Raw genomic sequence first — 6,000 nt, forward strand, 5'->3', positions numbered from 1 at the left:
AGGGCAAAGAAATCAAGCAAAAACAGCCGCATTTGGCCAAGAAGAAAGTTTTGTCTCTTCCGGACAATGCACTGGCTCACAAGTCCGTTATTGCAAATGCCAAAATTAATGAAATAAAGTTCAAATTGCTACCTCACGCACCCTTTTCGCCAGATTTAGCCCCCTTGGATTATTTTCTGTTCCCAAACTAGAAACAATGACTCGGCGGTTAAAGATTTCCAACAAATGAAGACGTAATGTCGGCACTTAATGGGCTATTTTGAGGAGTAAAGACAGTTCTCATTATCTTATTGATCATCGCTTGGAAAAGTGTATAGAGCTGAAAGGAGATTATGTTGAAAAATAAATATATTTTTTTTTCCAAAATGTTTGTGTTTTCTTTTTTGGGTTGGGTACTAAACCAGGATATCTTCAGGGGGCGCCAAATTCATATTCTTAAGAGAAAAAAAAGAAAAAAAAAAGCTTGTTTCACAAAGTGCCTAACATCCAATGCATGTCAGCCTGTCGGTTATTCATATGATTTTGAAACACATCCCAATTGGTTTTTGAACATTTTCGAAAAAATTTTTAAGTTGATTTCTGAATCAGTCATCATCATCATTTAAGACTGATTATGCCTTTCAGCGTTCAGTCTGGAGCATAGTCCCCCTTATAAAATTCCTCCATGATGTCCTGTTCAGTGCTAACATTGGTGCCTCTTCTGATGTTAAGCCTATTACTTCAAAATCATTCTTAACCGAATCCAGGTACCTTCTCCTTGCTCTACCCCGACTCCTTCTACCCTCTACTGCTGAACCCATGAGTCTCTTGGGTAACCTTGCTTCTCCCATGCATGTAATTTGACCCCACCATCTAAGCCTGTTCGCCCTGACTGCTACATCTAAAGAGTTCATTCCCAGTTTTTCTTTGATTTCCTAATTGTGGACACCCTCCTGCCATTGTTCCCATCTACTAGTACGTGCAATCATCCTAGCTACTTTCATATCCGTAACCTCAACCTTATTGATAAGGTAACCTGAATCCACCCAGCTTTCGCTCCCATACAGCAAAGTTGGTCGAAAGATTGAACGGTGCACAGATAACTTAGTCTTGGCACTGACTTCCTTCATGCAGAAAAGAGTAGATCGTAGCTGAGCGCTCACTGCATTAGCTTTGCTACACCTCGCTTCCAGTTCTTTCACTATGTTGCCATCCTGTGAGAATATGCATCCTAATTCTGAATCAGTCTTAAGTTGATTTTTGAATGCATGCAAAGTGTACGTGGTGTCTCTGCCAGAAGAATCCCTGTCACATCTAAAGGTAAATACTCTCCTGCAGACAAAAGGGGAGGAGCTGTATGAGCTGAGCTGAATAAACCCAAGTGGGTGAATGCCAATTGCTGTTTGTTTATGTGGTTGACCGGATGTGCAAATGATCAGTGTTGTTATAATTATTAGCGAAATCCATAGATTCAGACTACCAAGGTGGAAATAAAAGTCTGACAGGATTACCTATTATCTTCTCAGTATCCAAGAAAATGGAATTTTGATGTATAATTTTTGTCACATCGCTATACTACCAGTTGTTAGCAGCCACTTTAAGTTCTATTCTCGGAAGAGCACAGAAAACACGTTGTATGAACACCTAATGAAGCCTAACTGGAGAATAAATGCAGGATAACTGAACTGGTGATTCTGGCGGGGTTAGTGAAGTTAACCAGAGCTAAAGTTTTGACAATGGCAGGAATAGTTACAGAATTAGTCATGACAAGACTGTTTGTTAAAATGATGAAGGAAAAGAAATGGGGACATCACACAAATTATATGGTAGGATATGAAGATTGCAAATTTATATAAAGATTTTGTACAATTATTTTTCGATCTCATTCTTGAGAAAGAGGAGTGTATGAATGAAGTGTGAAACTAGTTCCTAACATAAAGCTTTTTGCTTGTAGTAAGCCTAATAGCCATTTTATACTGGTACTTTTTAATCATGTTCTGTGGTGTTATTTATGTAAATGAAGTACATCAAAACATTTGTGCCAAAACAGTCTCGATTATTTGGCATGTGTTACAGTTGCTGCAATATTACAGGATTACAGATATTGCACTACATGAAAAAAAATGCAAATTAGTTACAAACTAGGGCATGTACACACTTTATCAACATTTAAATGCCAGTACAGATATTCGAATTTAGGTTATGACACTTTCAACATGCCTGCCATCATTGGCGATGATGTGGCGCAGGCAAATAATGAAATTCTGCATGATCCGCTGAAGAGTCAGAATACTGATGCTGTTGATGGCCTCCGGAATGGCTGTTTTCAGCTCAGCAGTGGTTTTGGGGTTATTGCTGTACACCTTGTCTTTAATATAGTCGCACAAAAAGGAGTCCATTTTGTCAGATCTGGAGAATATGATGGCCAATCGAGGCCAATGGCAGTGGCCTCTGGGTACCCCACAGCCAGAACACGGTCACAAAAGTGCTCCTGCAGGACACCAACACTCTCCTGTTTCGATGGGGTCAAGCTCCATCTTGCATGAACCACATTTTGTTTAAATCAGGGTCACTTTGGATAATGGGGATGAAATCATCTTCCAAAACCTTCATATACTGTTTAATAGTCACCATGCCATCAAGGAATATTGCACCAATTATTCTGTGACTGCACACCACATAGTCACCCTTTGAGCTGAAAAGACTACTCAGTCACGAAATGCGGATTCTCAGCCTACCAAATATTACAATTTTGCTTATTGACAAACCCACCCAAAAGAAAATAGGCTTTGTCGCTAAACCAGACCATACAATTCCGAGTGTGCTTCACAGCCAACCATGCAGTTTGAATGTCCTAACACAAACCATTCAGAATTTACAAAGATTTTATTTCATATACTTCAACAATTGTCACCCTGTAGAAAGGCCTATTTTGTTTTATCTAGCAGACAGTGACAAAACAGATGTAATCAAATCAAGAAACTACATCGGTCTTGGGTACTATTCATATCAACATCTTTTTCAGTACGTATTAGACACGATATTTCAATTTTTCATGTAACGAAACATTTGACAAACTTTGATGAGGTAATAGATTCTTTCACAGAAAGGAAAGCACGCCATGTTCAGCTGCAGCAAGATCAGAGAGAAAAAATGCTGGGACCTAAGGACTAAAGAAATGTGTACTCTATTGATTGCCTCTTGCCTTTAGTGGTTTTATGTTTCCTATATTTAATTTTATGTCACACAAAAGAGAAAGCTGTTAGCTAATAGGCAATATAGAGTGCAATTTTTCTGAAGAGTTCTTATTCTCCCAGTCACAAATCATTCTCCCGGTCACAAATAATCTCACCCAGTATTAAATGTGAGGTTTTTTTAAAAGGGAGTAGCATGTCAAACAAGCTGACTGGAAGCAGGAGAGGCACCACAGGACATTTTAATTTCCTCTGTCCTGAATATAGGTTGGATGGCTTCTATTATAAAATATACATGTTTGAATTCCATGGAGCGAAATACAGTGACGTGCGAAAGAAGAAACCTGTGGGAAGAGACGTAGCACTGCACTTTGGCACACTGAAGACTGAATAATATGTCTTACATTTCCGTGAACACATATGTTTTGTATATCAAATTCTTCAGAATTTTTTTTTTCCAAAATTTTTGATGTCCTATCTCAAACGCTTGGGGGGAGGGCCTGCAGTTGGGGGGAGTGCCGCTATAAAGTTTTTGCCCCAGTTTGGAAATATCATAGATCTGGGACTGTATAAAAGATATGTAAACGCACAGGTGTTTGGAGCCTCCTGGCAGGAGGATTGAAGGGAAAGGAAGAGGAATGAAGGAAAGAGAATGATGAGGTAGTGGGGAGAGGTACGGAAAAACCGCCCAGAACCCTGGGTCAGGAGATACTTATCAGATGGGATTAGAAGGAAAGACTGATTGTTGGCACCTGTTCCAGACTTTTGAAAACCTGGGAGCTGAAAGGTGAAAGAATGGGTAACTAGCAAAGTAGAGATTACTTTAAAAAAAAAGCATTGTGCAAGAGTCACTAAGAGCAGAGAGCAAAATGCATTGTGTGTGGTAGATAGATCAGGTGAGGGGGAGAGCAGGGGCAGGTGGGAAAATAAAAGATAGAGAGAAGTAAAAAGGAGTGAAGTAAAGGAATAGTTACTGAAAATAAATGCTGAGACCGAATAAATTAACATAAATTTAGTTCAAGTAGGTGGCGAGAATCAAGCACATGTTGTGTAATGCCAATTCCCACCTGTAGAATTTTGAGTTAACTGGCAGGAGAGAGAAGCAAGATGGCATGTGTGGTGAAACAGGCCCTGAGGTTATGACTGTACAATTGTGGAGCTTGCTCTGTGACAGGATATTGAGTGTTGCAAATATACACCCTCTGACTATAACCATTCATCCTAACTGATAACTGTGTTGGCAGTCATACACCCCCATACCCCTGTGATCCTGCCACAGGAAAGTGTGAAAAGGTCAGGATGATAAAGCAGCAAAACGCTGTTATTTTTTGGATCACGTTCAGGTTTTGTGAATGGTGCCTAGTGGCTCTGCCCTGTATACAGAAGCAAAAATTACAGTTGCAGTATACTTCAAAGTGGTCACACATTTTTAATTTGGTTGCAGCCCCATGATGTCCCTAGAATAGGATTAAAACGGCCAGAAGGTGGGAGCAATCTCAAGTTTGGTCAAAACATCATCCTGATGGTCATCGCACTCTGAACTCGTTTTCGTCTGCAACATGTGTGGCAGTCGATGCTCCAAGAGAAGGGTTGGTTTCATTGAGACCCTTTATGCCACCCCTGAGGCCTTTTCATGTCAATTCTGAGTGACAGTGTGTCTGAAATATTTCCCTCTGTCACCCGTAAGAAAACTATGTAACTTCTACGGTGGGTGTCGTTGTTCTGACCTCGATTGCAGAGGCCTCAAGAAAGAGGTAAAATGTAGGTAAAAGTGGGTATGATGACCTTCTCATCATGTGACACATCCCTCACAATGGTGTTGGGCATAATTTTGGTAAAATTTGGTACCAATGTGACATTATTAATCCACCTTACAACTCACTTGAACTTCTGAGCTGTTGCTTTTTTTTACATATATGTCAACAACTCAGTGTTTGAAGTGTCGTCAAGTCTGTGAATGGGAGGGCAACGTGTTTTTACACCAATACAGAGGAAGGCTGTAAGTGCCTCTGAGCCAAATATAAAATTTATGCATCAGAATGGAGAACAGTTACAGGATTTCAATAAAATGATCCTTTAATTTTGTTGCTCAGTGTACTTTATTTATGTACTTTATTTAGTCTAGGAGCACTGCCTCTGAAGATAACGCCATAAAACAACAGGGAATGGAAATATGCAAGGTAAGCCAACATACTTGTCTTCTAAGACAACACAATGAGGGATGTTTCTGAGGGTATAACTTGCTGTATTGAGCTTTTCGAATAGTTTATTCGTGCGATGACACCAGTTGGACGAACACCTTTTGTACGTGAAAAGCTTGGCTACACCTTCATGGATTGACAGCATTAAGTGTTCCAGTATGTTTTCCCACAGGGTAACAAAGAGAATATTTTTAAAGAATTTTGGTTTGGACAAAAATTAAAAACAATTAGTATAAGGTGGCGATTAGATCCAGGGGGTTGTTTGGAATGGCTGCCTAATCATCTGCTTGGAGTGTCACTGGAGATACGCCTCTCCTTCTCCCTTTAACAAATGCTGCTACTTCTCCTTCTTAGAGCTTTTTACACGACCTCACAAATCATACTGGTCATATGATAACATAGTTTTTTTGCAGTGACATTCATTAATAAATTTCATGTTGTACTCTTGTCACATTCGATTTGAGGCACATAGAGCCATAAGGTCACAAAGGTCAGAAACGAGGTTTTGAGGAAAACAGATGTTTGTGAAAATCAAATATATATGCAAACTTCCAGTCTCATATGTTTGAATTGTTTTTTAATCAAGACTCTACATCCTATGAAAAATAATTTACCCAATGTATGTT

This window comes from Schistocerca piceifrons, chromosome 10 (genome assembly GCF_021461385.2).
Source record: "Schistocerca piceifrons isolate TAMUIC-IGC-003096 chromosome 10, iqSchPice1.1, whole genome shotgun sequence".
Lineage (NCBI taxonomy): Eukaryota > Metazoa > Arthropoda > Insecta > Orthoptera > Acrididae > Schistocerca > Schistocerca piceifrons.